Genomic DNA, 24440 nt, shown 5'->3' with positions numbered 1-24440 from the left:
AGAACCCCCCTCATCCTTCTAAATTTCAACGTGTACAGTCCCAGTCTACTCAACCCCTCCTCGTAATCCAACCCCTTCAGCTCTGGGATTAACTCGTGAATCTCCTCTGCACACCATCCAGCGCCAGTACGTCCTTTCTCAGGTAAGGAGACAAAAACTGAACACAATGCTCCAGGTGTGGCCTCACTAACACCTTATACAATTGCAGTATAACCTCCCTAGTCTTAAATTTCATCCATCTAGCAATGAAGGACAAAATTCCATTCACCTTCTTAATCACCTGTTGCACCTGTAAACCAACTTGTTGTGACTCATACACTAGCACACCCAAGTCTCTCTGCACAGCGGCATGCTTTAATATTTTATCGTTTAAATAATAATCCCGTTTGCTGTTATTCCTACCAAAATGGATAACCTCACATTTGTCAAAATTGTATTCCATCTGCCAGACCCTAGCCCATTCACTTAACCTATCCAAATCCCACTGCAGACTTCCGGTATCCTCTGCACTTTTTGCTTTACCGCTCATCTTTGTATCGTCTGCAAACTTGGACACATTGCCCTTGGTCCCCAACTCCAAATCATCTATGTAAATTATGAACAATTGTGGGCCCAACACGGATCCCTGAGGGACATTACTAGCTACTAGCCAACCAGAGAAACACCCATTAATCCCCACTCTATGCTTTCTATTAATTAAACAATCCTCTATCCCTGCTACTACTTTATCCTTAATGCCATGCATCTTTATCTTATGCAGCAACCTTTTGTGTGGCACCTTGTCAAAGGCTTTCTGGAAATCCAGATATACCACATCCATTGGCTCCCCATTATCTACCGCACTGGTAATGTCCTCAAAAAATTCCACTAAATTAGTTAGGCACGACCTGCCCTTTATGAACCCATGCTGTGTCTGCCCAATGGGACAATTTCCATCCAGATGCCTCGCTATTTCTTCCTTGATGATAGATTCCAGCATCTTCCCTACTACCGAAGTTAGGCTCACTGGCCTATAATTACCCGCTTTCTGCCTACCTCCTTTTTTAAACAGTGGTGTCACGTTTGCTAATTTCCAGTCCACCGGAACCACCCCAGAGTCTAGTGAATTTTGGTAAATTATCACGAGTGCATTTGCAATTTCCCTAGCCATCTCTTTTAGCACTCTGGGATGCATTCCGTCAGGGCCAGGAGACTTGTCTACCTTTAGCCCCATTAGTTTGCCCACACTACCTCCTTAGTTATAACAATCATCTCAAGGTCCTCACCTGTCATAGCCTCATTTCTATCAGTCACTGGTATGTTATTTGTGTCTTCCACTGTGAAGACCGACCCAAAAAACCTGTTCAGTTCCTCAGCCATTTCCTCATCTCCCATTAAGTCTCCCTTCTCATCCTCTAAAGGATCAATATTTATCTTAACCACTCTTTTTTGTTTTATATATTTGTAGAAACTTTTTTTCTGTTTTTGTATTCTGAGCAAGTTTACTCTCATAATCTATCTTACTCTTCTTTACAGCTTTTTTAGTAGCTTTCTATTGCCCCCTAAAGATTTGATACTCTCCCTTATTTCCTTCGATATCCACGGTCGATTTTCCCTCTTTCTTCCGTCCTTCCTTTTTGTTGGTATAAACCTTTGCTGAGCACTGTGAAAAATTGCTTGGAAGGTTCTCCACTGTTCCTCAACTTTTCCACCATAAAGTCTTAGCTCCCAGTCTACCTTAGCTAGTTCTTCTCTCATCCCCTTATAATCTCCTTTGTTTAAACACAAAACACTAGTATTTGATTTTACTTTCTCACCCTCCATCTGTATTTTAAATTCCACCATATTGTGATCGCTCCTTCCGAGAGGATCCTTATGAGATTATGAATCAATCCTGTCTCATTACACAGGACCAGATCTAGGACCGCATGATCCCTCGTAGGTTCCATTACATACTGTTCTCGGAAACTATCGCGGATACATTCTATAAACTCCTCCTCAAGGCTGCCTTGACCGACCTGGTTAAACCAATCAACATGTAGATTAAAATCCCCCATGATAACTGCTGTACCATTTCTACATGCATCAGTTATTTATTTGTTTATTGCCTGCCCCACCATAATGTTACTATTTGGTGGCCTATAGAATACTCCTATCAGTGACTTTTTCACCATACTATTCCTGATTTCCACCCAAATGGATTCAATCTTATACGCCACAGCACCAATGTCATCCCTTACTATTGCCCGGATGTCATCCTTAAATAACAGAGCTACACCACCTCCCTCACCATCCACTCTGTCCTTCCGAATAGTTTGATATTTAACTCCCAGTCGTGACCATCCTAACCATGTTTTCAGTAATGGCCACTAAATCATAGTCATTCACGGTGATTTGCGCCATCAACTCATTTACCTTATTCTGAAAACTACAAGCATTCAGGTAAAGTACACTTATGTTGGCTTTTATAACTCTGTTTTGAATCTTAACACCTTCATCTGTAAACTTTCCTAAGTTATATTTCCTCTTAACTTTTCTCCTAATTTTCCTTGTCGTTGAACCCAAATCTTCACTCAACAACCTGCTGCATCGCTTACAATTTATGTTTTTACTTCCCGTTTTATTCCTTATAGTACTACTGGGCGTATTCACTGAGCTCCCCTCAGTCACTGTACCTTGTACGGTCGCCCTTTTTGATTTTTGACTATGTCTTCTCTGCCTTACACTTTCCACCTTACTGCCTTTTGTTTCTGTTCCTGGTATACTACCTCCCGACTTCCTGCATTGGTTCCCATCCCCCTGCCACATTAGTTTAAACCCTCCCCAATAGCTGTAGCAAACACCCCCGCTCGGACATCGGTTCCAGTCCTGCCCAGGTGCAGACCTTCCGGTGTGTACTGGTCCCACCTCCCCCAGAACCGGTTCCAATGCCCCAGGAATTTGAATCCCGCCCTCTTGCACCATCTCTCAAGCCACGCATTCATCTTATCTATCCTGACATTCCTACTCTGACTAGCTCGTGGCACTGGTAGCAATCCTGAGATTACTACCTGTGAGGTCCTACTTTTTAGTTTAACTCCTAAATCCCCGAATTCAGGTTGTAGGACCTCATCCCATTTTTCACCTATATCGTTGATGCCTATGTGCACCACGGCAGCTGGCTGTTCACCTTCCCCCCCCCCCCCCCCCCCCCCCAGAATGTCCTGCAGCTGCTCTGAGACATCCTTGACCCGTGCACCAGGGAGGCAACATACCATCCTGGAGTCTCGATTGCATCCGCAGAACTGCCCGTCTATTCTCCTTACGATTGAGTCCCCTATCACTATAGCCGTGCCATTCTTCTTCCTGCCCTGCTGCGCAGCAGAGCCATCCACGGTGCTATGAACCTGGCTGCTGCTGCCTTCCCCTGGTGAGCCATCTCCCTCAACAGTATCCAAAGCGGTATATCTGTTTTACAAGGAGATGACCGCAGGGGACACCTGCACTGCCTTCCTTCTCTTGCTCTGTCTTTTGGTCACCCATTTTCTATCTTCCTCAGTAACTTTCACCTGCGGTGTGACCAACTCGCTAAACGTACTATCCACAGCGTGCTCAGCATTGCGGATGCTACAAAGTGAATCCATCCGCAGCTCCAGAGCCGTCAAACGGTCTAACAGGAGCTGCAAATGGTCACACTTCTTGCACGTGAAGGAGCCAGGGACAGTGGACGTGTCCCTGAGCTCCAACATCGCACACAAGGAGCATGACACGGGTCTGGGTTCTCCTGCCATGTCTTAAAACTTCGGTTAACTTATACAACTACAATTCCAAAAAACGAAAGAAAATAAATAAATTAGACAATGAAAAGAAAAACTACTTACCAGTCACTTACCATGGTTAAAAAACACCTCCTCCCCACCTAGCTTCAAATTCCCAAACTCACTCTTTGCTGTGTCTCACTCTGGCTGTGTCTTCTCTGACTCACTGGGAGAACTCCTTTCATTCACCACCGGTGCCTGATATAACAACCGGACCAAATCCACAAATCCTTGCCCAAACCTTCCCAGAACATCCCACAAGTACTTGCACTCCACTGAATCAAAGGCCGTATCTGCATCCATGGCCACCACCACCTCGGCCTCACGCCCCTCCACAGGCATCATTATTACATCTAGGAGCCGCCTAATGTTGGACGTCGGGTGTCGTCCCGTAACAAATCCCATCTGGTCCCCTCCATTACCCCCAGAACACAATCCTCTTTGCGTATGGCCAAGGTCTTTGCCAGCAATTTTGTATCTACATTTAACAGGGAGATTGGGCTATATGAGCCACAGCTCTCTGGATCCATATCTGGCTTCAAAATAAGGGAAATCGATGCCTGCGATAACGTTGGGGGGGGGGGGGAGCACTCCCAACATCTTGGACTCATTAGAAGCCTTTACCAGGAGTGGCCCCAATAGCCCAGAAAACTTTTGGAAACTCAACTGGGTATCCATCTGGTCCCGGGACTTTACCCGATTGCATTGCCCCCAACCCGTCTATAAGCCCAATTGGGGCTCCTAAATCCTCCACCAACTCCTTGTCTATCCTCGGGATCTCCAACCCCCACAGGAATCGCTTCATACCCTCCTCCCCAGCTGGGGTTTCCGATTTATACAATTTACTGTAAAACTCCTGAAACACATCATTTACCCCCGCCGGATCCAAAACCATCTTGCCCCCGTCTCTCTTACTTTCCCAATCTCTCTTGCCTCCTCTTGCTGGCTTTTTCCCCCATATTCATACACCGCCTCCTTTACACTCCTCAGCTGTTCCTCCGCCTTACCTGTGGACAGGAGCCCAAATTCCAGCTGCAGTCTCTGATGCTCCTTCAAAAGCCTGTCATCCAAAGTCTCCGCATACCTCCAGTCCACCTGTATAATTTCGCCTACCAATCTGTCCAACTCCACCCGCTCAGCCTTCTACTTATGAGCCCGAATTGAGATGAATTCCCCCCCCCCCCCCAATAACCGCCTTCAGTGCCCCCCAAACCACCCCTGCCGAAACCTCACCCATATCATTGATCCCCATATACCCCCGATTGGCCTCCCTCACACGTTCACATACCTCCTTCTCCGCTAACAGCCCCACAACCAACGTCCATTGCGGGCGTGCTCTTACAGCACTATTGCTGAATATTCAGCATTTACCACCTCAGCCAGCAGCGATTTGTTCATCACAAAGAAGTCTATCCAGGAATGCACCTTATGCACTTGGGATGAGAATAAATACTCCTTACTCCTCGGCCTCCCAAATCTCCACAGATCGACCCCCCCACCATGCGTTCCATGAACCCCCAGAGCTCCTTGCCATAGCTGATACATTCCCAGCTCGAACGCCACCCGGTTATTAACCAAAAACTGAACCCCCCCGCGTTTTAAAGACCAACCCCGAATGGAACACCTGCCCAACCCATCCCTTCCTTAAGCTTCAGATGTGTCTCCTGCAATATGGCCAGGTCTGCCTTCAGTTGCTTCAAGTGAGCGGACACCCGGTCAGTCCCTGAACTTTCCACGTGACCAGCCTGGTCGGGGGGGGGGCACCCCCTCCCTGCCGATCAACCATGTCAGCCATGTCCCGCACCTCCTCTGGCCCGCCTTCGGACAATTACCATCATAAATCCTCCTCCATATTGAAAGTCCCCTCCCTGTCAGCAGTATAATCTCCCGCCCACCTAAGCCCCCACACCTCCCACCCCCACTTCGATCTTCAGCTCACGCCCCACTTTGCTTCCGTGAACTAGCCCACCCAGCTAGCCTGGCAACCCCCGCCCATGGCGCCTAGCATCCTACCCCCCACTGATTCCCCTCGCCCCGCTCTTAGTGCAAACAGTCAAAACAAAGGCAAGAAGTAAAAACAAACAATCCCTCCCAAGGTCCGAACGCAGAGTCCCACCCTTCATCCCTTACCAAAGCACTGTATACCGATCCCCCTCCCCCCCCAAACAGAACTGAAGAACGGGGAAAAAAACGAAAGACATCCAAACAGAATAAACCCAAAGACCCCCCTCCCCCACACTCGCGCTCTCTCTCCCCCACACTCGCTCTCTCTCTCCCCCACACTCGCGCTCTCCCCCCCACACTCGCGCTCTCTCTCCCCCACACTCGCGCTCTCTCCCCCACACTCGCGCTCTCTCTCCCCCACACTCGCGCTCTCTCTCCCCCACACTCGCGCTCTCTCTCCCCCCACACTCGCGCTCTCTCTCCCCCCACACTCGCGCTCTCTCTCCCCCCACACTCGCGCTCTCTCTCCCCCACACTCGCGCTCTCTCTCCCCCCACACTCGCGCTCTCTCTCCCCCCACACTCGCGCTCTCTCCCCCACTTGCTCGCTCGCTCTCTCCCTCTAACACTCACTCTCTCCCTCTCACACTCACTCTCTCCCTCTCACACTCCCTCTCCACTCTCCCCTCCCTCTCCCACTCCCTCTCCCGCTCTCTCTCTCGCACCCGCTCTCTCTCTCGCACCCGCTCTCTCTCTCTCCCACTCGCTCTCTCTCTCTCCCACTCGCTCTCTCTCTCTCCCATCGCTCTCTCTCTCTCCACTCCTCGCTCTCTCTCTCTCCCACTCGCTCTCTCTCTCTCCCACTCGCTCTCTCTCTCCCACTCGCTCTCTCTCTCTCCCACTCGCTCTCTCTCTCTCCCACTCGCCTCTCTCTCTCTCCCCTCGCTCTCTCTCGCTCTCTCTCCCACTCTCTCTCTCTCTCTCCACTCGCTCTCTCTCTCCCACTCGCTCTCTCTCTCCCACTCGCTCTCTCTCTCCCACTCGCTCTCTCTCTCCCACTCGCTCTCTCTCTCCCACTCGCTCTCTCTCTCTCTCCACTCCTCTCTCTCTCTCACACTCGCTCTCTCTCTCACTCACTCTCTCTCTCCACTCGCGCTCTCTCTCTCTCCACTCGCTCTCTCTCTCTCTCACACTCGCGCTCTCTCTCTCTCACACTCGCTCTCTCTCTCTCACACTCGCTCTCTCTCTCTCACACGCGCTCTCTCTCTCTCACACTCGCTCTCTCTCTCTCTCTCACACTCGCTCTCTCTCTCTCACACTCGCTCTCTCTCTCTCTCACTCGCTCTCTCTCTCTCACACTCGCGCTCTCTCTCTCTCACACTCGCGCTCTCTCTCACACTCGCGCTCTCTCTCTCACACGCTCGCTCTCTCTCACACTCGCGCTCTCTCTCACACTCGCGCTCTCTCTCTCACACTCGCTCTCTCTCTCTCACACTCGCTCTCTCTCACTCTCTCTCGCTCGCTCTCTCTCACTCGCTCTCTCTCTCACACTCGTGCTCTCTCTCACACTCGCGCTCTCTCTCACACTCGCGCTCTCTCTCACACTCGCGCTCTCTCTCTCACACTCGCTCTCTCTCTCTCACTCGCGCTCTCTCTCTCTCACTCGCGCTCTCTCTCTCACTCGCGCGCTCTCTCACACTCGCGCGCTCTCTCACACTCGCGCTCTCTCTCACACTCGCGCTCTCTCTCACACTCGCGCTCTCTCTCTCACACTCGCTCTCTCTCTCACACTCGCTCTCTCTCTCACACTCGCTCTCTCTCACACTCGCGCTCTCTCTCACACTCGCGCTCTCTCTCACACTCGCGCTCTCTCTCACACTCGCGCTCTCTCTCACACTCGCGCTCTCTCTCACACTCGCGCTCTCTCTCACACTCGCGCGCTCTCTCACACTCGCGCGCTCTCTCACACTCGCGCTCTCTCTCACACTCGCGCTCTCTCTCACTCGCGCTCTCTCTCACACTCGCGCTCTCTCTCACACTCGCGCGCTCTCACACTCACGCTCTCTCACACTCGCGCGCTCTCTCTCACACTCGCTCTCTCTCTCTCACTCGCGCTCTCTCTCTCTCACTCGTGCTCTCTCTCTCACACTCGCGCTCTCTCTCTCACACTCGCGCTCTCTCTCTCACACTCGCGCTCTCTCTCACACTCGCTCTCTCTCTCACACTCACGCTCTCTCTCACACTCGCGCTCTCTCTCACACTCGCGCTCTCTCTCACACTCGCGCTCTCTCTCACACTCGCGCTCTCTCTCACTCGCGCTCTCTCTCACACTCGCGCGCTCTCTCACACTCGCGCGCTCTCTCTCACACTCGCGCTCTCTCTCTCACACTCGCGCTCTCTCTCTCACACTCACTCTCTCTCTCACACACTCGCCCTCTCCCCCACACTCTCGCCCTCTCTCCCCCACACTCGCCCTCTCTCCCCCACACTCGCTCTCTCTCCCCCACACTCGCTCTCTCGCTCTCTCTCACACTCTCTCACGCCTCTCTCTCGCTCTCTCACTCTCTCTCGCTCTCTCTCTCACACTCTCTCGCTCTCTCTCACACTCTCTCTTTCACTCTCTCTCTCTCACACTCTCTCTCTCACACTCTCTCTTTCACTCTCTTTCACTCTCTCTCTCTCACTCTCTCGCTCTCTCTCTCTCTCACACTCTCTCGCTCTCTCTCCCACTCTCGCTCTCTCACACTCTCTCTCTCTATCACTTTCTCACACACACGCTCTCACAATTTCTACTATTCTTTTTTGAGGGTTTTTCAGATACAGACTCTATTTCTTCGAAAACACTTATCTTCCACACAATTTGATCTATTTCTCGACCGCTGTATGTTGTCCCACTCACGTGAATTCCGCTGAGTGCAGACCGCTGTGAGCCGCACTGAGACCGTCAGTTGCAAAGACGGACAGCCGCTGCCGTTGATGCGCATGCTCAGTACCGCGGGCGGCATTGCGCCGACTCAACCCGGACAGGGCCGCGCTCAAACACACAAACATCAAACTGAGAGCGGCAGCGAGCCAGCGCCACCTGGCGGCGCCCCCTATATCACAGTGTGGTAATAATAACCATCTTTATTGTCACTGGTAGGCTTACATTAACACTGCAATGAAGTCACTGTAGAAAGCCCCTAGTTGCCACATTCTGGCGCCTGATCAGGTACACCGAGGGACAATTCAGAATGTCCAATTTACCTAACAGCACATCTTTCAGGACTTGTGGGAGGAAACCAGAGCACCCGGATGAAACCCACACAGACATGGGGAGAACCTGCAGACTCCACAAAGACAGTGACCCAAGCCGGGAATCGAACTTGGGACCCTGGAGCTGTGAGGCAACAGTGCTAACCACTGTCTGTCACTGTGGTAAAGGTTTCTGTCACTGCGGTAATAGTGTCTGAAACTGGTAATAGTGTTGCAGTCACTGTGGTAATAGTGTCTGTCACTGGTAATAATGTCTGTCACTGCGGTAATGACTCACTGTAGTTATAGTGTCTCTTACTGTGGTAAAGGTGTCTGTCACTGTGGTAATAATGTCTGTCACTGCGGTAATAGTAACTATCACTGTGGTAATAGTGTCTGTCACTGGTAATAATGCCTGTCACTGCGGTAATGACTCACAGTGGTTATAGTGTCTCTTACTGTGGTAAAGGTGTCTGTCACTGTGGTAATAATGTCTGTCACTGCGGTAATAGTAACTATCACTGTGGTAATAGTGTCTGTCACTGGTAATAATGTCTGTCACTGCGGCAATGACTCACTGTGGTTATAGTGTCTCTTACTGTGGTAAAGGTGTCTGTCACTGTGGTAATGTCTGTCACTGCGGTAATAGTAACTATCACTGTGGTAATAGTGTCTGTCACTGGTAATAATGTCTGTCATTGTGGTAATAGTGTCTGTCACTGGTAATAATGTCTGTCATTGTGGTAATAGTGTCTGTGACTGTGGTAACAGAGTTGCTGTGACTGTGGTAATAGTGTCTGTCACTGCGGTAATAGTGTCTGTGACTGTGGTAATAGTGTCTGTGACTGTGTTAATAGTGTCTGTCACTGTGGTAATAGTGTCTGTCACTGCGGTAATAGTACCTGAAACTGCGGTAATAGTGACTGTCACTGTAGTAATAGTGTCACTGTCACTATCCTAATAGTGTGCTGTCACTGTGGTAATAGTGTCTGTCAGTGCAGTAATAGTGTCTGTCACTGTTGTAATAGTGTCACTGTCAGTCAAATAATGTCTGTCACTGTGGTAATAGTGTCTGTCACTGAGGTAATAGTGTCTCTGTCACTGTAATAATTGTGTCTGTCACTGGAAATAGTGTCTGTTACTGGGGTAATAGTGTCTTTGTAGGGCAGTACAGTGGCGCAGTGGGTAGCATCACGGCACTGAGGTCCCAGGGTTCGATCCCGGTTCTAGGTCACTGTCCCTGTGGAATTTGCACATTCTCTCCGTGTTTGCGTGGGTTTTGCCCCCACAATCCAAAGATGTGCAGCAATAGTGTGCGTCTATCACTGTGGTAACAGTGTCTCTGTCATTGCAATAATAGTCTGTCACTGTGGTAATAGTGTCTTGTCACTGTGGTAATAATGTCTGTCACTGTGGTAATAGTGTCTTGTCACTGTGGTAATTGTGTCTGCCACTGCAGTAATCACAGAATCACTGAATTCCCACAGTGCAGATTGAGGCCATTTGACCCATCGAGCTTGCACCAACCCTTTGAATGAACACTCTACCCATTTACACTCCCCTCTCCATCCTGCCCTATCATCGTAATCCCATAACCTAACCTGCATATTGCTGGATACTAAGGGGCAATTTAGCATGGCCAATCCACCTAAGCCGCACATAAGAACATAAGAACTAGGAGCAGGAGTATGCCATCTGGCCCCTCGAGCCTGCTCCGCCATTCAATAAGATCATGGCTGATCTTTTGTGGACTCAGCTCCACTTTCCGGCCAGAACACCATAACCCTTAATCCCTTTATTCTTCAAAAAACTATCTATCTTTACCTTAAAAACATGTAATGAAGGAGCCTCAACTGCTTCACTGGGCAAGGAATTCCATAGATTCACAACCCTTTGGGTGAAGAAGTTCCTCCTAAACTCAGTCCTAAATCTACTTCACCTTATTTTGAGGCTATGTCCCCTAGTTCTGCTGTCACCCGCCAGTGGAAACAACCTGCCTGCATCTATCCTATCTATTCCCTTCATAATTTTAAATGTTTCTATAAGATCCCCCCTCATCCTTCTAAATTCCAATGAGTACAGTCCCAGTCTACTCAACCTCTCCTCATAATCCAACCCCTTCAGCTCTGGGATTAACCTAGTGAATCTCCTCTGCACACCCTCCAGTGCCAGTACGTCCTTTCTCAAGTAAGGAGACCAAAACTGAACACAATACTCCAGGTGTGGCCTCACTAACACCTTATACAATTGCAACATAACCTCCCTAGTCTTAAACTCCATCCCTCTAGCAATGAAGGACAAAATTCCATTTGCCTTCTTAATCACCTGTTGCACCTGTAAACCAACCTTCTGTGACTCATGCACTAGCACACCCAAGTCTCTCTGAACAGCGGCATGCTTTAATATTTTATCGTTTAAATAATAATCCCGTTTGCTGTTATTCCTACCAAAATGGATAACCTCACATTTGTCAACATTGTATTCCATCTGCCAGACCCTAGCCCATTCACTTAACCTATCCAAATCCCTCTGCAGACTTCCAGTATCCTCTGCACTTTTCGCTTTACCACTCATCTTAGTGTCATCTGCAAACTTGGACACATTTCCCTTGGTCCCCAACTCCAAATCATCTATGTAAATTGTGAACAATTGTGGGCCCAACACGGATCCCTGAGGGACACCACTAGCTACTGATTGCCAACCAGAGAAACACCCATTAATCCCCACTCTTTGCTTTCTATTAATTAACCAATCCTCTATCCATGCTACTACTTTACCCTTAATGCCATGCATCTTTATCTTATGCAGCAACCTTTTGTGTGGCACCTTGTCAAAGGCTTTCTGGAAATCCAGATATCCCACATCCATCGACTCCCCGTTATCTACTGCACTGGTAATGTCCTCAATAATTCCACTAATTCCACATCTTTGGACTGTAGGAGGAAACCGGGGCACATGGAAGAAACTCACACAGAAACAGGGAGAATGTACAACTCCACACAGACAGTGACTGAAGGCTGGAATTGAACCCTATCCTTGGCCTATAAGGTTGCACTACTAACCACCGTGCTGCCCCTCTCGCTGCACATTAGAAAAATAACACAATAATGTGTTTTAATTTAAACATTTTGGGTTTTAAAGTAATCTCCTATTCCATTCTGTAATGCAAAAAGTTACAACTCCCAGGTTTGAATCTTTTCACATTGCTTTGTAGTCCATCTCTTCTCTCTGATAAAACATATTAGAAGAATGTTGATAGAAAGCAAGTCTCCCATCATCTCTGTTGCTAGTCTCACACTGATGAGAAACATTTGTGCAAAGAGGCAGATTAATATGGGCAGCACGGTAGCATGGTGGTTAGCATAAATGCTTCACAGCTCCAGGGTCCCAGGTTCGATTCCCGGCTGGGTCACTGTCTGTGCGGAGTCTGCACGTCCTCCCCGTGTGTGCGTGGGTTTCCTCCGGGTGCTCCGGTTTCCTCCCACAGTCCAAAGATGTGCGGGTTAGGTGGATTGGCTATGCTAAATTACCCGTAGTGTCCTAATAAAGTAAGGTTAAGGGGGGGTTATTGGGTTACGGGTATAGGGTGGTTACGTGGGTTTGAGTAGGGTGATCATGGCTTGGCACAACATCGAGGGCCGAAGGGCCTGTTCTGTGCTGTACTGTTCTAGGTTCTAATGTCTAGATTTTGCTGATGAACCTGCCAAACGTTCTCACTATTCTGTTGTAGTGTTCGCTGTAAAAGATCTGGAACCATTTCTTGAACATTTGACCATGGGTATATTGCACTTTTAGTCTTCTGAAATACGATTGGCAAATCCGGTTCACTGCGATCACGGCTGAATTCAGTCGAGTGAACAGTGAATCTGTTCAAGGTTACACGAAGAAGTTGGCAATTTTGGTTTGTTCTCTGCCTCTGCTCTATTGTTAAGCTTGGATTCTGTTACAGTTGAACAAGTCATTATGTTTGTATGGAGAGCACTTTAATAGTTCTGCATCTTCATAAACTGAACGCTTTAAGTGTTTTCTTTGGTGCATACCAAGTGCAGCTGCTGTTTTCCATACCTTAAAAGCACAGAACAAGCATGTATAGTGTCTGTCACTGCGGTAATAGTGTCTGTCACTGCGGTGATAGTGCCATGATAGTGTCTGTCACTGCGGTGATAGTGTCTGTCTGTCACTGTGTAAATGGTGTGGTAATAGTGTCTCTGTCACTGCGATGATACTGTCTGTCACTATGGTGATAGTGTGGTAATAGTGTCTCTGTCACTGCGGCGATAGTGTCTCTGGCACTGAGGTAATAGTGCCTGTCATTGTAGTAATAGTGTCTGCCACTGCGATAATAGTGCGGTAATAGTGTCTGCCACTGCGATAATAGTGCGGTAATAGTGTCTGCCACTGCGATAATAGTGCAGTAATAGTGTCTGCCACTGCGGTAATACTGTGGTAATAGTGTCTGCAACTGCGGTGATTATAATCATCACACTGCGGTAAGTGTCTCTGTCACTTCCGGTGGCAGCCATGAAGTGAGTGATCGCATATTTGGCAGCTCCTGCTCGTGGTGGTCTTTTTGTGGCCTTTACACCAGTCTGTCGCAGGAACTTTGTAGGAAAAAGATAGACAAGTGAGAGCAGAAGAGAGTGACCCCTAGTTTATGGAACTGGGTTCCAGAAGTGCCTGGGAAAAAGCGAATCAGGTGGCTGTGGCGAGTGAGGAGCGGACAACACACATGGAGATCGCAGACGGACAGGGTCTGGCCCCGTCGGCTCTGTGGTCAATGGACCAGTTGATGAGCTTCTTAAATGAGAAGTTCACCCAACAGCGGAAGGAAAATGTGGAGGACCTGGCCCGGGCAGTGGACTCAATCAAAGCGGTGGTTGACCACGTGGAGACGAGACTGGCTGCCCAGGGACAGGCGATCCAGAGGTTGGAGGAGCAGGCGGGGAGCAGGAGGAACAGTCCACCTCGATGGCAGGAGAGGTTGAGCTGATGCGTGACTAGTAGAAGCGACTAATGGAGAAAGTGAAGGACCTGGAGAACCGTTCTCAGAGGCAGAACATCCAGATCGTGGGTCTGCTGGAGGGAATCGCAGGATCGGATGTGGGTGCGTATGCTGGGAAGATGCTGGAGAAGCTGCTTGGGGAAGGTCTGTTTGATTGCCCGTTGGTGGTGGATCGGGCTCGCAAGGCACTGATGTGCAAGCCCAGGGGGGTGAGCCGCCAAGGGTGATGGTGGTATAATTGCATCTGTTCCTGGACAAGGAATGCATCATGAGGTCGGCCAGGCAAATGAGGCGATGCACTTGGGAAGACATTGAGATTCGGGTGTACCAAAACCTGGGAGCAGAACTCACGCAGAGGGGGGCGAGTTTTAATAGTGTCAAGTCGGCCCTGTACAAGGAGGGCGCAAAGTTTGGACTACTGTACCCGGCTCGCCTATGGGGGCAGGGAGTTGTACTTTGGCTCGGCTGAGGAGGCAGCGGCCTTCATGAAGGAGAATGGACTGGCAGGAGAAGGAGGACTTGAACTTTGATTGCGGAGGACTGAACTATATTGTGAAAAACTTTGGGTTTATGTTGTTTGGATTTCTTTTGTTTTTTTTCCGTTCTTCAGTTCTGTTTGGGGCGGGGCGGTATACAGTGCTTTGGTAAGGGATGAGGGGTGGGACTCTGTGTTCGGACCTTGAGAGGGATTGTTTGTTTGTTTTTACTTCTTGCCTTTGTTTTGACTGTTTGCACTAAGAGCGGGGGGAGGGGAATCAGTGGGGGGTAGGATGCTAGGCGCATGGGCAGGGGCTGCCAGGCTAACTGGGCGCGTTAGTTCACGGAAGCAAAATGGGAGGTGAGCAGAAGATCGATGTGGGGGGGAATGGGAGTGGGGGAATGGGAGGGGGAGTGGGAATGGCGGGGTTGGGCGGGGGGGATTATACTGCTGACAGGGAGGGGACTTTCAAAGTGGAGGAGGAGGAAGGTTGGTGACGATAGCTGCCCGAGGGCGGGTCAGGGAAGGTGCGGGACATGAGCCGCAGACTGGCCTAGGAGAGCTTATGGTTGATCTGCAGGTAAAGGGGGCGGGGTGCCCCCGACTAGGCTGGTCATGTGGAAAGTTGGGAGGCGGAGAAGTAAGAAGTTTTCATTCTCCTCCCATGTGCGTAAGGTGTATTTCCGGATAGATTTCTTTGTGTTGGACAAAACGCTGCTGGCTGAAGTGGTCAGCACCGGCCCTAGGGTTGCTGGCGCCCCGGGCAAGCTGAACTTCGGCGCCCTTGGGGGGGGGGGGGGGGGGCAGGGCCGAGGGGGGGGGGGGGCCGAGGGGGGGGCGGACCCGAGGGGGGGGGCGGACCCGAGGGGGGGGCGGACCCGAGGGGGGGTGGACCCGAGGGGGGGCGGACCCGCGGGGGGAGCGGACCCGAGGGGGGGGGGCGGGGGAGTGCGGACCCGAAGGGGGGGCGGACCCGAGGGCGGGGCGGACCCGAGGGGGGGCGGGGGGGGGGGGGGGGGGGGACCGAGGAGGGGGGGCGGGGGGAGCGGACCGAGTGGGGGGGGCGGACCGAGGGGCGGACCGAGGGCGGCCACCGCGCATGCGCTGGTTGGCACCGGCCCAACTGCGCATGCGCGGGACCCGAGTCTCTGGCGCCCCCTAGCACATGGCGCCCCGGGCGACTGCCCGAGTTGCCGGTGCCTTGAGCCGGCCCTGGAGGTGGTAGATGCTGAATATTCAGCAATAGTGCTGTCAGACCTCACCCCACGTTGGGTGGTCTTGCAAGTCAGCAAGGGAAAGGCTCAGTGCCCGCAATGGAGGTTGGACGTAGGGTTGCAAAGGAGGAGATATGTGAGTGGGTGAGGGAAGCCATTCGGGGATATGTAGGGATCAATGACACGGGTGAGGTTTCGGTGGAGGGGTTTGGGGGGCACTAAAGGCAGTTATTAGGGGGGAATTCATCTCAATCTGGGCCCATAAGGAGAAGGCCGAGTGGGCGGAGTTGGACAGGCTGGGAGGTGAACTTTTACAGGGGGATTGGAGGTATGCGGAGACTCTGGATGACAGGCTTTTGAAGGAGCATCAGAGACTGCAGCTGGAATTTGGGCTCCTGTCCACAGGTAAGGCGGAGGGACAGCTGAGGAGGTAAAGGGGGCGGTTTATGAATATGGGGGAAAAGCCAGCACTAGCACACCAGCTGAGGAAACAGGAGGCGGTGTGAGAGATTGGGAAAGTGAGAGATACGGGGGGGGGGGAGGTGGTTTTGGATCTGGCGGGGGTGAATGATATGTTTTGGGAGTTTTATAGTAAATTGTATAAATCAGAACCCCCAGCCAAGGAGGAGGGTATGAAGCGATTTCTGGGAGGGCTGGAGTTCCCAAGGATAGACGAGGAGTTGGTGGAGGATTTGGGAGCCCCAATTGAGCTTCAGGAGCTTATAGACGGGTTGGGGGCGATTCAATCGGGTAAAGTCCCGGAACCAGATGGATACCCGGTTGGGTTTTATAAAATGTTTTCTCGGCTGTTGGGACCGCTCCTGGTAAAGACTTTTAATGAGTCCAAGAAGTTGAGAGTGCTCCCCCAAACATTATCGCACGCATCGATTTCCCTTACCTTGAAGCCGGAAAAGGATCCGGAGAGCCGTGCGGGCAGCACGGTAGCATGGTGGTTAGCATAAATGCTTCACAGCTCCAGGGTCCCAGGTTCGGTTCCCGGCTGGGTCACTGTCTGTGCGGAGTCTGCACGTCCTCCCCGTGTGTGCGTGGATTTCCTCCGGGTGCTCCGGTTTCCTCCCACCGTCCAAAGATGTGCGGGTTAGGTGGATTAGCCATGCTAAAATTGCCCATAGTGTCCTAAAAAGTAAGGTTAAGGGGGGGTGGGGTTGTTGGGTTACGGGTATAGGGTGGATACGTGGGTTTGAGTAGGGTGATCATTGCTCGGCACAACATCGAGGGCCGAAGGGCCTGTTCTGTGCTGTACTGTTCTATGTTCTATGTTCATATAGGCCAATCTCCGTGTTAAATGTAGATGCGAAACTGCTGACAAAGATCTTGGCCACACGCTTAGAGGATTGAGTCCCGGGGTTAATAGGGGAGGACCAGATGGGATTTGTTACGGGACGACACCTGACGTCAGACATTAGGCGGCTCCTAGATGTAATAATGATGCCAGTGGTGGTGGCCATGGATGCAGAAAAGGCCTTTGATCGAGTGGAGTGCAAGTACTTGTGGGATGTTCTGGGAAGGTTTGGGTTTGGGCAGGGATTTGTGGATTGGGTCCGGTTGCTATATCAGGCACCGGTGGCGAATGTAAGGACAAACCGGGTTCAATCAGAATATTTTAGTCTGTGTCGGGGGCCGAGACAGGGGTGTCCACTCTCCCCACTACTGTTTGCTCTGGCCATAGAACCTTGGCAATGGCGCTGAGAGCATCGAACATTTGGCGGGGGATAGTGGGGGGGGGGGGTTAGAACATAGGGTCTCGCTCTATGCGGACGATTTGTTCCTTTATCTAACAGACCCATTGCGGGGAATTGCAGGAATTATGGGGATACTGGAGGAATTTGGTCGGTTCTCGGGTTACAAACTGAATATCGGCAAGAGTGAGGTTTTTGCGATCCAGGCAAGGGGGCAGGAGAGGAGACTGAGGGAGATGCCATTCAAAGTGGTCGGAGAGAGTTTTAGGTACCTGGGGATTCAAGTGGCAAGGGACTGGGGTCAGCTTCATAAACTAAATTTGGACAGGGTGATTGAGCAAATTAAAGGGGACTTCCGCAGGTGGGACTTGCTCCGGCTGTCACTGGCGGGGATGGTACAGACAGTGAAAATGACAGTCCTCCCAAGATTGCTGTTCGTGTTTCAGTGTCTCCGAATGTTCATCCCCAAGGCATATTTTAGGAAGATGAATGCGGCGGTCTCGGGTTTTATATGGGCCGGGAGAGCCACGAGGGTGAAGAAGGTCGTTTTTTAACGGGGGCGTGGGGAGGGGGTCTTGGCCCTTCCGAACTTTATAATTACTACTGGGCAGCTAACATATTGATGGTTAGGAAACGGGTAGTGGGGAGGGGTCGGTGTGGGAGTGAGTGGAGGTGGCATCTTGCAAGGGCATGAGTCTGAAGGCTTTGTTAACGGCACCTCTGCCGTTCTCGCCGGCTCGGTACTCCACAAGCCAGGTGGTAGTGGCAGCCCCGAGAGTGTGGGGGCAATGGAGGCAGCGCATGAGGCTGGAGGGGGCGTCGGTATGGTCACCGATCTGTGATAACCATCAGTTCGCTCCGGGGGGGCTGGACAGGGGCTTCAGGAGTTGGCAGCGGATAGGGATTGAGAGATTTGGGGATCGCTTCATTGAGGAGAGTTTCCCGAGCCTGGAGGAGCTAGAGGAGCAGTTTCAGTTGCCGGGTGGGAGTGGGTTCCGCTACCTGCAGGTACGGGATTTTGTCCGGAGGCAGGTCCCGAGCTTTTCTCGCCTCCCACTAAGGGGACTGCAGGATAAGGTGTTGTATAAAACAGGGGTTGGAGAGGGGATGGTCTCGGAAATAGATAAGGAACTGATGGAGTGAGAATGGGTCCCAATTGGGGAGGTAAATCTCTGTCACTGCAGTGATTATAATCCTCACACTGTGGTAATAGTGTTTCTGTCACTACGGTGATTATAATCCTCACACTGCGGTAGCAGTATCTCTGTCACTGGGGGGATTGGATTGGATTGGATTTATTTATTGTCACATGTACCGAGGTACAGTGAAAAGTATTTTTCTGCAAGCAGCTCAACAGATCATTCAGTACATGGGAAGAAAAGGGAATTAAACAAAATTCAAGAAAATACATAATAGGGCAACAGAAGATATACAATGTAACTACATAAGCATTGGCATCGGATGAAGCATACAGGGTTTAGTGTTAATGAGGTCATTCAATAAGAGGGTCATTTAGGAGTCTGGTGACAGTGGGGAAGAAGCTGTTTTTGAGTCTGTTCGTGCGTGTTCTCAAACTTCTGTATCTCCTGCCCGATGGAAGAAGTTGGAAAAGTGAGTAAGCCGGGTGGGAGGGATCCTTGATTATGCTGCCCGCTTTCCCCCAGCAGCGGGAGGTGTAGATGGAATCCATGGATGGGAGGCAGGTTCATGTGATGGACTGGGCGGTATTCACGACTCTCTGAAGTTCCTTGCGGTTCTGGGCCGAGCAGTTGCCATACCAGGCTGTGATGCAGTCCGATAGGATGCTTTCTATGGTGCATCTGTAAAAGTTGATAAGGGTTAATGTGGACATGCCAAATTTCCTTAGTTTCCTGAGGAAATATAGGTGCTGTTGTGCTTTCTTGGTGATAGCGTCGACGTGAGTGGACCAGAACAGATTTTTGGTGATGTGCACCCCTAGGAATTTGAAACTGCTAACCATCTCCACCTCAGCCCCGTTGATGCTGACAGGGGTGTGTACAGTACTTTGCTTCCTGAAGTCAATGACCAGCTCTTTAGTTTTGCTTGCATTGAGGGAGAGATTGTTGTCGTTACACCACTCCACCAGGTTCTCTATCTCCCTCCTGTATTCTGACTTGTCGTTATTCGAGATCCGGCCCACTATGGTCATATCGTCAGCAAACTTGTAGATGGAGTTGGAACGAAGTTTTGCCACGTAGTCGTGTGTGTACAGGGAGTAGAGTAGGGGGCTAAGTATGCAGCCTTGTGGGGCACCGGTATTGAGGACTATTGTGGAGGAGGTGTTGGTGTTCATTCTTACTGATTGTGGTCTGTTGGTCAGAAAATCAAGGATCCAGTTGCAGAGTGGAGAGCCAAGTCCTAGGTTTTGGAGCTTTGATATGAGCTTGGCTGGGATATGGTGTTGAAGGCGGAGCTGTAGTCAATAAATAGGAGTCAGATGTAAGAGTCATTGTTTTCGAGATGCTCTAGGGATGAGTGTAGGGCCAGGGAAATGGCGTCTGATGTGGACCGGTTGCGACGGTGTGCAAATTGAAGTGGATCAAGGCCTTCCGGGAGTATGGAGGTGACGCGCTTCATGATCAGCCTTTCGAAGCACTTCATTACAACTGGCGTCAGGGCCACCGGGCGGTAGTCATTGAGGCACGTTGTCTGGTTCTTCTTTGATACCGGTATGATGTGGTCTTCTTGAAGCAGGTGGGGACCTCGGAGTGGAGCAGGGACAGGTTAAAGATGTTTGTGAATACCTCTGTCAGCTGGTCTGCACAGGCTCTGAGTGCACGACCGGTGATTATAATTTTCACACTGTGGCAATAGTGTCTCTGTCACTGTGGTGATTATAATCCTCACACTGAGGCAATAGTGTCTCTGTCACTGCAGTGATTATAATCCTCACACTGTGGCAATAGTGTCTTTGTCACTGGTGATTATAATCCTCACACTGAGGCAATAGTGTCTCTGTCACTACGGTGATTATAATCCTCACACTGTGGTAATAGTGTCTCTGTCACTACGGTGATTATAATCCTCACACTGTGGCAATAGTGTCTCTGTCATTGTGGTGATTATAATCCTCACACTGAGGCAATAGGGGCAATTTAGTGTGGCCAATCCACCTAGCTTACACATCTTTGGGTTGTGGGGGCGAAACCCACGCAAACACGGGGAGAATGTGCAAACTCCACACAGACAGTGACACAGAGCCGGGATCGAACCTGGGACCTTGGCGCTGTGAGGCTGCAGGGCTAACCCACTGCGCCACCGTGCTGCCCGAATCGGATGTAAAGTCAACCCCAGAAAGGCCCAAATATTGGAGAACAAAGTGATATGTTTGGGTACAGTCATCACACACGGCAAATGCGAGATCGAGTTCAAAAGAATTGACTCAATCGTCAAATTGCCACTTCCCCAAAATGTTTCAGCCCTCCGGTCGTTTTTAGGACTGGTTGGGTATTGTTGGAACCATATCGATGGTTTTGCAACCAAGGCAGCCCCACTATCAGACCTCCTTAAGAACATAAGAACTAGGAGCAGGAGTAGGCCATCTGGCCCCTCGAGCCTGCTCCGCCATTCAATTAGATCATGGCTGATCTTTTGTGGACTCAGCTCCACTTTCCGGCCCGAACACCATAACCCTTAATCCCTTTATTCTTCAAAAAACTATCTATCTTTACCTTAAAAACATGTAATGAAGGAGCCTCAACTGCTTCACTGGGCAAGGAATTCCATAGATTCACAACTCTTTGGGTGAAGAAGTTCCTCCTAAACTCAGTCCTAAATCTACTTCCCCTTATTTTGAGGCTATGTCCCCTAGTTCTGCTGTCACCCGCCAGTGGAAACAACCTGCCCGCATCTATCCTATCTATTCCCTTCATAATTTTAAATGTTTCTATAAGATCCCCCCTCATCCTTCTAAATCCCAACGAGTACAGTCCCAGTCTACTCAACCTCTCCTCATAATCCAACCCCTTCAGCTCTGGGATTAACCTAGTGAATCTCCTCTGCACACCCTCCAGCGCCAGTACGTCCTTTCTCAAGTAAGGAGACCAAAACTGAACACAATACTCCAGGTGTGACCGCACTAACACCTTATACAATTGCAACATAACCTCCCTAGTCTTAAACTCCATCCCTCTAGCAATGAAGGACAAAATTCCATTTGCCTTCTTAATCACCTGTTGCACCTGTAAACCAATCTTCTGTGACTCATGCACTAGCACACCCAAGTCTCTCTGAACAGCGGCATGCTTTAATATTTTATCGTTTAAATAATAATCCCGTTTGCTGTTATTCCTACCAAAATGGATACCCTTACATTTGTCAACATTGTATTCCATCTGCCAGACCTGAGCCGATTCACTTAACCTATCCAAATCCCTGTGCAGACTTCCAGTATCCTCTGCACTTTTCGCTTTTCCACTCATCTTAGTGTCATCTGCAAACTTGGACACATTGCCCTTGGTCCCCAACTCCAAATCATCAATGTAAATTGTGAACAATTGTGGGCCCAACACGGATCCCTGAGGGACACCACTAGCTACTGATTGCCAACCAGAGAAACACCCATTTATCCCAACTCTTTGCTTTCTATTAATTTACCAATCCTCTATCCATGCTACTACTTTACCCTTAATGCCATGCATCTTTATCTTATGCAGCAACCTTTTGTGTGACACCTTGTCAAAGGCTTTCTGGAAATCCAGATATCCCACATCCATCGGCTCCCCGTTATCTACTGCACTGGTAATGTCCTCAAAAAATTCCACTAAATTAGTTAGGCATGACCTGCCTTTTATGAACCCATGCTGCGTCTGCCCAATGGGACAATTTCTATCCAGATGCCTCGCAATTTCTTCCTTGATGATAGATTCCAGCATCTTCCCTATTACCGAAGTTAAGCTCACTGGCCTATAATTTCCTGCTTTCAGCCTACCTCCTTTTTTAAACAGTGGCGTCACGTTTGCTAATTTCCAATCCACCGGGACCACCCCAGAGTCTAGTGAATTTAGGTAAATTATCACTAGTCCATCTGCAATTTCCCTAGCCATCTCTTTTAGCACTCTGGGATGCATTCCATCAGGGCCAGGAAACTTGTCTACCTTTAGCCCCATTAGCTTGCCCATCACTCCCTCCTTAGTGATAACAATCCTCTCAAGGTCCTCACCTGTCATAGCCTCATTTCTATCAGTCGCTGGCATGTTATTTGTGTCTTCCACTGTGAAGACCGACCCAAAAAACCTGTTCAGTTCCTCAGCCATTTCCTCATTTCCCATTATTAAAACTCCCTTCTCATCCTCTAAAGGACCAATATTTACCTTAGCCACTCTTTTTTGTCTTATATATTTGTAAAAACTTTTACTGTCTGTTTTTATATTCTGAGCAAGTTTACTCTCATACTCTATCTTACTCTTCTTTATAGCTTTTTTAGTAGCTTTCTGTTGCCCCCTAAAGATTTCCCAGTCCTCTAATCTCCCAGCAATCTTTGCCACTTTATATGCTTTTTCCTTCAATTTGATACTCTCCCTTATTTCCTTCGATATCCACGGTCGATTTTCCCTCTTTCTTCCGTCCTTCCTTTTTGTTGGTATAAACCTTTGCTGAGCACTGTGAAAAATTGCTTGGAAGGTTCTCCACTGTTCCTCAACTTTTCCACCATAAAGTCTTAGCTCCCAGTCTACCTTAGCTAGTTCTTCTCTCATCCCCTTGTAATCTCCTTTGTTTAAACACAAAACACTAGTATTTGATTTTACTTTCTCACCCTCCATCTGTATTTTAAATTCCACCATATTGTGATCGCTCCTTCCGAGAGGATCCCTAACTATGAGATCATGAATCAATCCTGTCTCATTACACAGGACAAGATCTAGGACCGCTTGTTCCCTCGTAGGTTCCATTACATACTGTTCTAGGAAACTATCGCGGATACATTCTATAAACTCCTCCTCACGGTTGCCTTGACCGACCTGGTTAAACCAATCGACATGCAGATTAAAATCCCCCATGATAACTGCTGTACCATTTCTACATGCATCAGTTATTTCTTTGTTTATTGCCTGCCCCACCATCTCGTTACTATTTGGTGGCCGATAGACTACTCCTATCAGTGACTTTTTCGCCTTACTATTCCTGATTTCCACCCAAATGGATTCAACCTTATCTTCCATAGCACCGATGTCATCCCTTACTATTGCCCGGATGTCATCCTTAAATAACAGAGCAACACCACCTCCCTTACCATCCACTCTGTCCTTCCGAATAGTTTGATACCCTCGGATATTTAACTCCCAGTCGTGACCATCCTTTAACCATGTTTCAGTAATGGCCACTAAATCATAGTCATTTACGATGATTTGTGCCACCAACTCATTTACTTTATTCCGAATACTACGAGCATTCAGGTAAAGTACACAAGGAGCCCCTTGGGAATGGCTTCCGCAGCATACAGAGGCTGTGGAAGAGTTAAAGAAAGCCCTTAGCGCAGCACCTGCACTACAAGTTCCAGACCCGCTCTCCCCCTATGCAATTGAGGTAGCAAGCACAGATCTGACCCTCTCGGCCGTGCTCCTTCAGGAACGGCACGAGCAGCTACGACCAGTGGCTTATGCCTCACGACTTTTAGACCCAGTAGAGCAAGGATTCTCAGCCTGCGAAAGGCACCTGCTCGCTGTATTCTGGGCAGTACAATACTTTTCTTACATTACCGGACTCAACCCCATCACCATTTTGACCGAACACACCCCCACACAGTTACTTTTAGACGGACGACTGAAGGACGGTTCAGTGAGCCAGATAAGAGCAGCTAGATGGACACTTCTGTTACAGAGATGGGACATAACAGTTAAACGGACCAAGACACACAAATTTTTGGCGGACAACCTACAGTATCCAGGACAACCCCATGAATGCAAAATAGTAGCCCCCCTACACAACACAGGACCCTTCATTGCTAAGACGCCACCCAGGAAGATAGGGAATTCAAGCCAGAGCCCCCAGCACACAGACACGTGTGCACCCCTACGGATTTATATGGACGGTTCATCCACAGTTTTAGATGGCGAACGCATTACAGGATGCG

The 24440-nt window shown here is 49.7% G+C and overlaps 1 protein-coding gene across 2 annotated transcripts in view; it reads right to left on the bottom strand.

The window, feature by feature from the left end:
* The window catches only part of LOC119971586 (CD59 glycoprotein-like), an 85888-nt gene that overhangs the window by 49186 nt on the left and 12262 nt on the right, over positions 1-24440 (bottom strand). The window contains exon 1 of one of the 2 annotated variants that reach the window (XM_038807355.1): positions 8619-8724. The exons of the other annotated variant lie outside the window; for it this stretch is intronic. The gene's annotated coding sequence lies outside the window, so the exon portion shown is untranslated. Of the gene's footprint in view, positions 1-8618; positions 8725-24440 lie in introns of those variants that run through there. 2 annotated transcript variants of the gene reach the window in all.

Source organism: Scyliorhinus canicula, chromosome 9 (assembly GCF_902713615.1).
Source record: "Scyliorhinus canicula chromosome 9, sScyCan1.1, whole genome shotgun sequence".
NCBI classification, from domain to species: Eukaryota; Metazoa; Chordata; class Chondrichthyes; order Carcharhiniformes; family Scyliorhinidae; genus Scyliorhinus; species Scyliorhinus canicula.
Note: the sequence above shows the minus strand (reverse complement) of the source record. Positions and strands in the feature narration are given on the sequence as shown.